Source organism: Motacilla alba, chromosome 1, assembly GCF_015832195.1.
Source record: "Motacilla alba alba isolate MOTALB_02 chromosome 1, Motacilla_alba_V1.0_pri, whole genome shotgun sequence".
Taxonomy (NCBI): domain Eukaryota; kingdom Metazoa; phylum Chordata; class Aves; order Passeriformes; family Motacillidae; genus Motacilla; species Motacilla alba.
In genome coordinates this window covers 106271664-106281272 of record NC_052016.1, presented here as the reverse complement: position 1 = coordinate 106281272, position 9609 = coordinate 106271664, and the positions used below count along the sequence as shown (strand labels likewise).

At 39.9% G+C, this 9609-nt stretch overlaps 1 long non-coding RNA gene across 1 annotated transcript in view; it reads left to right on the top strand.

Moving 5' to 3' along the window:
- The first annotated feature begins 344 nt into the window (after positions 1-344).
- Positions 345-9609, top strand: part of LOC119704253 — a 29977-nt gene continuing 20712 nt past the window's right edge. Inside the window, exon 1 of the long non-coding RNA XR_005257889.1 lies at positions 345-572. This is a non-coding gene — a long non-coding RNA (uncharacterized LOC119704253). The remainder of the gene's footprint in view (positions 573-9609) is intronic.

Sequence of the window (9609 nt, the reverse complement as noted above, 5' to 3'; positions counted from 1 at the left end):
TGATCCAGTTGTGTGTTGCAATTACCATTTTGTGCTTGTATTCTGATTCAGCACATTGTTGTATCCCTCTGCTAAATCAAAATCCTAACATCAAAATCTTCAGCTATTAAAAGTACTATTAAACATTAAACCCTCTCTGTGCCTAATTTTAAAAATAGACTGAGCAGAGAATATTGCACTTTGATGCTGTGTCTTGGTTCTCCTCCTTATTTTTCGCTGCTCAACCAAGCTTGCAAGAACTGAAAAGCCTGTTTGTTGTTTTCCCACTATTGCTTCCTCAAGGAAGTTACTGGAAAGGTCAGAAAAATTTTTGCACTGAGGAATTGCAGTGTGCACCATACCAGCTCTGCACAAGGACACGACCTACTGTAAGAGAGGTTCTAAAATGTCAATTATTCCAGCTACTCTATTACCGTACCTGAGACTGCACTGCCATGGTGTCTTTGAGAGGAAGGACAATCTTCATCAATGATCACCCAGCTTCTTCCTGGAGTGAGCTATCTTACTGGAGGAAGAATGGGCTGAAGGAGCTCTTCTTCACCTAGCTGCTGTTGACATGTCTGGCCACACATGTGAGAATTGATTCAACTTTCATTCTTCTGTGAAATTTTCATGGCTATTCTAATGAATGAAAATTACTGCATATTTTTTAAATCTTGACAGTTCCTTTGCACCAGTAACTTCCTGAATCAATCACTTCTACTTCTTTATTAATTTTATACTATAAGATTTTGGAATAGGAATATTAAAATCTAATTAATAAATCTAATAAATCTAAAATCTAATTAATAATAAATTAAATCAGGTAAGCTTCAAAGGTAGGAAAAGCAATAATTAAGGCTCTCTGCATCATTAACTAAATCACAATATACTGATTTTTGTGATGCAGTGTTGGGAAAGCAAATCATAAGCCTCACTTTAATTATAGGTATAAACTATTGACATGCTTTAGTTGTAATTGCTTTTTTAGTCATGTTTATCTTTTGCTGAATCTATTTAAAATATATTTTCAGACATGTTCTTCAGATTTGTTTTCTGTCCTGTCCTTTTGGACAGAAGGCATCTGCCAAGTTCTGAGCATAGAATTTGGGAGTTCTTGTCACAGCTTGGTTGTTGATTAACTGGAAGATATGCCTGTTTCTCAGTCTGTAGATAAGGACAACAAATTTTCAAAAATCTCCTTTTAACAGTTTAAAAGGATCAGTTAACATTTAAAGATATAAACTGTGTGGGAGAATAAAGTCTTTTTATTTGGAAGTCTTTTAAACATTATTGCTCACCAAAAGCAATTAGAACATGATGCACCCAGAGCTGTGCTGAACTGTTTATGAACAGTTTATTTCTATAAGAAATAGAGTTCTGATTTTCTTCCAGCATTTCAAGACTTACAGAAGGTTTTGTATGAAGGAATACTATTTTAAAGTTATAACAATGTTATGTCTTTATCAACACTGTGCTTTGTTTGATATATTCCAGTCAAATAGTTTTAAATAGCACTTTTCCATAAAAAAATTACAAGAAATTAGGATGAAGCTGGAATTATTTCCAGAATACCTACAAGAAAACAGTGATCTATAACTGTGTTTAATTACTATTTTCTGCAAGGACATATTGTAAATTACTGAAAATTTTGCTGGTATATGCGTTGGTGTATTTGGGAGTGAAATATCCACATGGAAAAAGCTTATTAGAACAGCCTACCTTCTGATTTCTCAATTACTACTCTCTGACAACTTCAGACTGTTTTCAGTGTACTACAAGCTCAGTTACATTAGTTACTGCATTATTCCCTGCAGGTTTATATTCCTTATGGTCTTCCAAAGGCCAAGAGGTAACATTTGGTAATATTTACATTATGTGGTGGTCATATATGTTCAAGGAAGCAGTTGAACTACCACACTTACTTTGTGACAAGAATAAGAATGACACTCAAACCATCGTGCAAAAACCAGATATAGTGTAAAACATATGCATTCAATAAGCAAATGAAATACACAGAGTAATATATGCAGGGATTTGATGTGCTAGGATCCCTCAAAAACCCTCTTTGTTTACTGAAGCTGTTGAGTCAGTCAAAGTTTAAAATAATGTTAAGTGAGTCTTTAGGTCTCCGGAGACTTGGCAATGCTAGGTCCTGAAAATTTAGTCTAATGTCAAGCCAGCTGTGGTCAACCCTCCCCAAAAATTGCTTTTCCCTGAACTACTCATTTAAAATGTCAGCTGGCCAGCAACCAGCATGTGTGTAATGCATTGTGTATTGACACTGTGTAGCTGATAGGGAGCTTAACTTGATTGTCAAGGCAAACTTTGGAAACTTCCCAAACAATGTCCTAACACCACTGGAAAGACCAGGCTACTGAAATGGAAATAACTCCACAGCATAACATAATTTTTACTTGGTTGTGAAAATATTAAGAGAACCTTAAAATTATGCCATAGACAAGCTCATTTCATTTAAAACCTGTGTTATCTCCCTAGGAAAAAATATGCACTGTTTCTTCCTTTGCACTGGGTCTGAAAAGGAAGTACTTGTAAAAAAAGTATTTGCTTGAGTGTCTGTCAGGGAAATCTACCTCTTCTTTGATGAAAGATGCTGTGAGTTCCCAGAGAGAAGCATGGTAATCCTCAACCCTCACTCTGCACCTAGTGTCTCTTCACAAGCACTGCGTGATGAGAAGGATGTAACTGCTATGCCCTTCTCTGGTGCTACCTAGAAGTGACTGAAATAAAGAGCTGAGAAGCAGACAGAATTTAATTTCTAGTTTTAGGTGTGTGCAAGACTTCACTCATTTCCTTGGAAAGGCCTAAAGATTGGATGAGAGCTTCCATGTGTGCTGAGCATCTGGAGTCAAGGCTGCACACACCTCCCACTGGGTAGACACCACCCTGCTTTCCCTCCAGGGGCTGCAGTGCAAGACAAATCTGGCCACCATGGTTCAGCAGCTGATTCTTCTCTTGCACCTGGCTATGTGACACACTACAATGGAAATGGTCTGTTATCTCCAGGGAAGAGAGACCATATTGAGAACAAATGAGCTAAAGGTGAATTAGGTTCAACAAGCTGTGCTGGATCTAAGGGATTTTTTTTTCAATTTCTACATGTTTTTATGTGAAGTGATTAAACATGGCAATCTTTTCCCACCAATCCTTCTTTCTCATGATGAAGCATTACAGATTTTCACCAGATTCTGTATTATTTGTATTTCCTAAAGCTTTTAGCAGGCTTACATGAATGTCTCTTTGCCTGGAATCATAGTTGTTTCTTCCCAGAACAGTGAAGCTGTTTCACAATCACTGGCAGACATGAAGCCAATAAGATAACATTTCCCACATACTTCACATTCCAATGTCTTGGAAGGGAGCTTTTAGATATGGTTTCTTAAAAGCAGTTGGAGGTTTGAATTAAAATGTCCCTGAATGTGGCTCCAAGTCTCAGTCCATTTCTTTAAACACTGAGTAATACTGATGTGTTGACAGAGTATGGCAATACAAATCCATTAGCAAAAGCCAGCGCCTGTCAATAGAAAGCAAGAAACTCTTGTATGCAGCTGCAGCAGATAAAAAAAGCAAAACCCCAAAATTACAAGGAAAGGAAAACCTAAAAGGTAAAAACTCCTAATTTTCAAACAAATTAAGAAGGGTATTTCTTTTATACTTGCTTTTGCCCAATCTAACACAAACCTTCCCAAGCAGTAGGACTTCACATGCTAATTCCCAGTCTTCTCACAATGTCATTCCTCTATTAATATGGCAATTTATTTTTTTCAAACAAAACCCCCTTTTTTGCTTTCAAAGGGGAGATTGCCTCACCATCCATGAGCAAATAAAGCAGACTCATTTTATTTTAGTGTTTCAAGTAGAACTTGGTGAATGAAACATAAGGTTTTTCCTCTTAGGCGTAAAATTCTGCACTGTGAGTACTGGAAATCCAGGGAAAGGGTTTATATTTCCTCCAGAGTGCACTAGGGAAGAACGCTGGTGATTCCACTTGTGTACAGAAAATTACCATTTCAAAGCACCCCTTTTTAAGGCAAAGTGTTATTGGCCTGGCTTGTGATCACTGTGTGATTTCTTAAAACTTCCAGATACTTATCATGCGTGATAATCTCACATGTATGGAGATCCACATCTGGCTCTGCAGGTATATTGCAATGCAGAGATATTGAATGAAGCTTTTTCTTGCATCTCCTTCATCTCTGTAATATCAGAGTATTTGCACTTGGGCGTTTGGTGATGGAAATCGGTTGTGGGGGCCATTCTCCCTCAGGGGAGGTGTTATGTTTCAGTATGGTGAGTTGGCTTAATAAGGTAGTTAGGCTTTTACAGTGGTTTTTCTTTTCCTGTTTTCAATGGCGATACGTGTTTACCTTAGTGAGAGCAAGGTCAAAAAAAAAAAAAAAAAAGTGTGGTTTGCTGTGGTCAGTTGTTAAGTTCCTGAGGAAGTTCATTCCATAGTTTGTGCGTTATCTCCAGGAGAGCTCTCCCCTGCAGAGCTACCCTCTGCTACAAAGGAGGAGTTGCCCTCTGCTACAGAATTCCTTTCTGCTTAAACCCTGATGTTAGCTGCAGCTCTAATTTGAGCTGGGTTTTTGGATTTATTTAACCTGAGCCACAAAGTGCCTTGAAGGTTTTGCAGTTGCATAGGTTGTCCATGGGAAGTGATGTCAAAAGCAGCCCCTATAGCCTGTGCTGATGAAGAGCAGATCTATTAACAGCAGATCTCTTCAGCTTATCTTTAGTGGGTGTTGTTTCAACAAGCAGGGAAATTCCAGCAAAACACAAAGACAAGGTTTTACCTATCTGTTAAAAAGTAGTCATTTTTTTTCTCAAGGCTCAAAACCTTGTGAATTCTTTGTAAAAAAAATTGAGTAATTAAAAGGGCATAGGCATCTTGCAGGGCACCTCTATGCAGAAACATTGGGGCTGGGATCTGATGGAATGAATCAATGCAGTGCCATCTTTGGCTAAAGGCAAGCATAGGGAGACCTGAAGGCCTTGGATGGATGGCTGCCTCCAAGCTGCAGACCAGGTAACTCCAAACAGTCAAGGGGTGGTATGGGAATACCATAGAATTCCATGGGAATTAAGAGACCTTACTGTCTAGGTCATTGTCTTCCACTTAGAAGACAATTGACTCTGAGGTTTCTCTATGAGACTTAAAGCCACCTGGGCAAGAGGAAGGCTAAAGTGTGCAGGCATCAAAGACTACATAAGAAAATGTAAGCCTGCTTTTGTAACCTGATGAGGAGGCCACTTGCTGCTGAAAGCTGGTCTTGCAGTCAGGTTAATCCCAGTTTAGCTTCAGAGTTGAATGCTTTTGATATGGAGAAGAAACCCAAGGTAAGTAAGCTCCTTGCTCAAAGTGGAGGCAGTGGTTGAGTTTTAGAGTTGAGTGTTACTCAATTACTTCATGTGGGTTATCTGATGCTTTCAGGAGAGAGAGTGAACTGAACTTTACCTCCCACTGTCAAAAATGGCAAATTCTGCTCTCATCCTAATGATTCTGTCGCTTCCCCTGACTTGAATCTAGCTCAACTGTCTGCGATTTGAGTTAGCTCATCAGTTCCCTCTTTCCTTCCAACATAATCCATCTGGGCAAGTTTTTACTGTGCAAATGAATTGGACTGGGTTATGGAAGGTCCAGTGAGCCCCAAAGCTGGCATGAAGATATGGTGGGACCATGTGGCTGTGAGAGTGGGAGAGGAAGAGAAAGAAGAGAGATAATTTGGAGGGAGGGCAACAGGGAGACAGTAGCATTTACTGTCTCAGAGTTATTAGATACACTTCACAGCTAAGACAATGTATTGGTTTTGCAGAGAGGGATTAGGATGCTCTGTATGTACCAGACCACTGCAGGTATCCCTGCAAGTGGAAAATAAGGGGGGAGGACTGTTCCTTGCCTGTACAGACTTGCTGCATTTATTTCTTGTGAGCTTCTTCCAAATATGGGGACCAATATGGCTACTGTTCTTGACTTTTGCCATGTTATATACAACCTTTTATGAGGTTGTGTATTATGCTTTATTCTCAGGGTCTGTAAGGACCTTCATCTCTTATAGACATGAAGTCTGTGCTGTCCATTCATTCATTATTGGTTACATTGGCCCACAAAACACATTTCAGCTCTTTCCCACTTGTTTTGGTTTGTCTACAATTTGCTCTGTCTTCTTCCATTCACTGGCCATAAGTGATTGGGCTCTGGCACCTCTGGGAACAGAGTCTTGCTGTATTGATGCAACAGGTGTAGCCCAGCAGGATGCCTCTGGCACAGGCACATTTTCTGTGAGGTTGCTGGCACCATGGGTGACTCTGGCAGCCCCTCCTCTTACATGTTCCAGCTATTGCTGCCAATTTTTGGTTGTTCTGTATGCAGGATCCCTGTTGCCTCTAACTGTTGGGTGCAAGAATGGATGAAATACAGCCAAGGTGTGTTTTGGAGTTGGAAATTTCTTGGCTACTTCAGTCTTGGGTACTTTCTATCTTTTATGCATTGCATCAGGGCAACTGATTTTTCACTGTGAAAACATCCCAGAATGCTGAATAAACACCCTACAAGTCTTAAGAACTCAGATTTTCTGTACCAGATTGTTTTTTTTCTTATGGGATTTTATCACTCAGGTTGAAAGGGCCTTTAAAACAGAAAGTTTCAATTTCAGTTCTCATATGAATGGCAAGGTGTTGTCATAAAAGCACTCACAAAATAGCCACAGCTGCTGATCGTCATAGACTTGGGCTGCCATGGCTCAGAATCACTTTGGAAATGCTTGGAGGTTTTCAGCACTTACAAATTTGTGCTGAACCTCTTGCTCTGAAGCATCTTTAGCCCAAACATTGAGCCTTTGACAAGATACATACTCTGTACTTTGGGCTAACTCTGAACATAGTCTACATTACCTCCCTGTAAGTCATAGTGAATCACTGTCTTTCATTTCTGTTTGATATTAAACCTTATCTAATTAAAATGTGAAGGAGAGCATTTTAGAATCATGGCTTTATTCAGCTGCTCTTAAAACCTTCATATCACCAAATTAGCCTTTATTTATATTAAATCTCTTTATTCATGATTGCAGATTTTTTTCTTCCCCCCCCCCAGAATTTCTTCATCTTCAATCCAAAAATTTCAAGTACTCTGTTGCCACTATGCAGTGCAGTTTGGAGCTGATTTGACTGGATGTGGACATTCATGCTACACTTCTGTTTCTCTCACTGCATAGCCCTAACATCTGGAATCATGTTTCTTGTGTGCCTGCTATCAATTCCAAACGTAGAATCTGTGTTCTGCCAATATTAAGAGTATTTGTTTGCAGTTTGGTACTCGCATAAGCATTTCTGCCATGATGTTTGCTAGATTTTCAGGGAAAGGAATGTATGTGGGTTCTGAACATGCTGCTGCAGAACTAGCCTTCAACACTTGTGAGACCTTTTATTTTGAGTTACTTATCCAAATGAAATTCTCAGGGATCAGAAAATCACTGCCTGTGATGTTGCACCATTGCCTCACTTAGGAGAGCTGAGAATTTACTGAAGCTTGACTAATTACTGCATAATTGAAATTGTCTTAACACAAAGGAGACTGCACTATTCATTAAAAGGAGACTGACACAGGTCCCTTTCAAACATTTTAGCCTTTTTGTCTTCAGTGGCCTTTAATGAAAGAGAGAGAGAAATGGAAAAGAAGGAAATATTTTCCTCCAAGGTACACTCTGTAAATAAAAATTACTATCGCTTACATAGGGGAAGGATCTTTATGCGCAGTTGTTGTTACAAGACTGGAGTTTCTAGAACATCCAAAGTAAAATTTATCATTAAATATAATGAACATATCCAGTGTAGATTCTAGGTTTTTTGTACTTCTTTTTTATGATGCCAAATGGCAGTAACCAGTCAGGTAAAATGTGACCAGCAAAGAAGCAATGTCTTATTTGTTGCTTTGCAACACAGCACAGAAGACTAATTAGAAGAGAGGCAAAAAGTAGTCCAGAAGAACCAGCCTATGGGTGTGAGCAGCATCTTGAAAAGGTCAAAATGCCAGAGTTCCTCTACTTTCTGAGGTTCCAATTATGACAACACAGTCCTGCACTTTGCAGCTTGTTATCAGAATAAACACTGTTTGCAGTACAGGTTGCATAGGAAAGCAGCAAGACATTTCATTTGCTTATCCAGGGATGTCAAAATCTGGGAAGGAGTTGCTGATTTACACTGAACCTCAGGGAAAAATGCAAGTGGACAGGTGCAACCCTTGTACTTTAGAATGGTGCAAAGGAACAGTTTATAAAGTCATTGTGTTACAAGGCAGTAGAAACCAGTGTGCTCTCTGCCCCAGCACAAGAACACAGTCCAAAGCAATGACACCTCTACAGCATATGCTGCTGCTTAATGGTGATTCATGAGTAAATGGGAAGGAATGAAAGAAGATGAAGCAGCAGACTAGAAAGAGAAGGCTAGTGCTAGAAAGAGAAGGCAGCATCACTGAGCATAGAAAACATGGCCTGGCACTATCACCTAGAGGAAGATGCAGGTGGCTTTTAGACAGAGCACTGACTATGAAAGACCCTTGGTACAGCAAGGAGAGAGAAGGTCTTGTGCTCTTTTACTCCTGCTGTCTTCAAGAAAATCAAGCACTATAAGCATCTTGTAAATAAGTAGATTTTTATCATAGATATGGGATCCTTAAATTCTCACGCTCCAGTCAATCCTGCAGGGCTTGTATTTTTAACTGCCCTTTATCGGAACCCAGGATTCTCCTCTGGGTGTTCTGGATGGCCAGAGCCGCTGGCAGGGGGCTCTGAGACCCTGGCATGCAGCCAAAGACACTCTTGGGGTTTTGATCTTAGCCCGTGGAGCAAGTTACTAACTCTGTATGAAGAATTACAAGCCACACACACAAAAGTTCAGATAGTATAGTAGAAGTAGTCACGAAGTAAAGGGTAGGATTTCTGAGTGCTGTACAGGGGGGTTTTAAGCCTTGTACGCAGGGGTCCAAGTTTTGTACATGGGGGTAAGGAGTTCTAAGATGGAGGGACTTGGGTGTGCCCTGTCCTCTTTCTTTCTCCTTCCTAACCTCCATGTCTTTGGTGATGTTAGCACTTACAGATTGGTTTAGAGTAGAAAGTCACCATTCAATATAGATAGTAGGCATTGGAGAAAAAGTATAAACATGTAGTACGTAATATATGATATAAAAGATAGCACCAGCCCCCTGAGAGGGCAGAGAGTGCCTTTGTCTGAGCTGCTGAACGGGCCACAGCAGTTCAGGGAGAAGAATCTTGTAGATAACCAACAATAAACAACCTTGAGAACAGACAACAGAAGACTACTGAGTCTTTCTTCGAAGGCACGGGTTGGAGGAGGGACTTTTCCATCTTTTGGGGTCATCCCAATCCGGGGGTGAAACCCCACAGCCCTTGGAGAGCGAGAGGTTAGCAATGTTAGGGTTAACAAACTTACAGCCAGGAGACAGATTTTCTTTCCCACATTTAAAGACAATTTAAAGCAGGAATATTGAAGGGTGATTTCTGAGCAGTATTAGAAAATAGCCTGTTAGTGTCTGTGTATGTATACTCACTGTTGACAGTCCATTGTAAAGGCAAACAGTGCAGAGCCTCATCA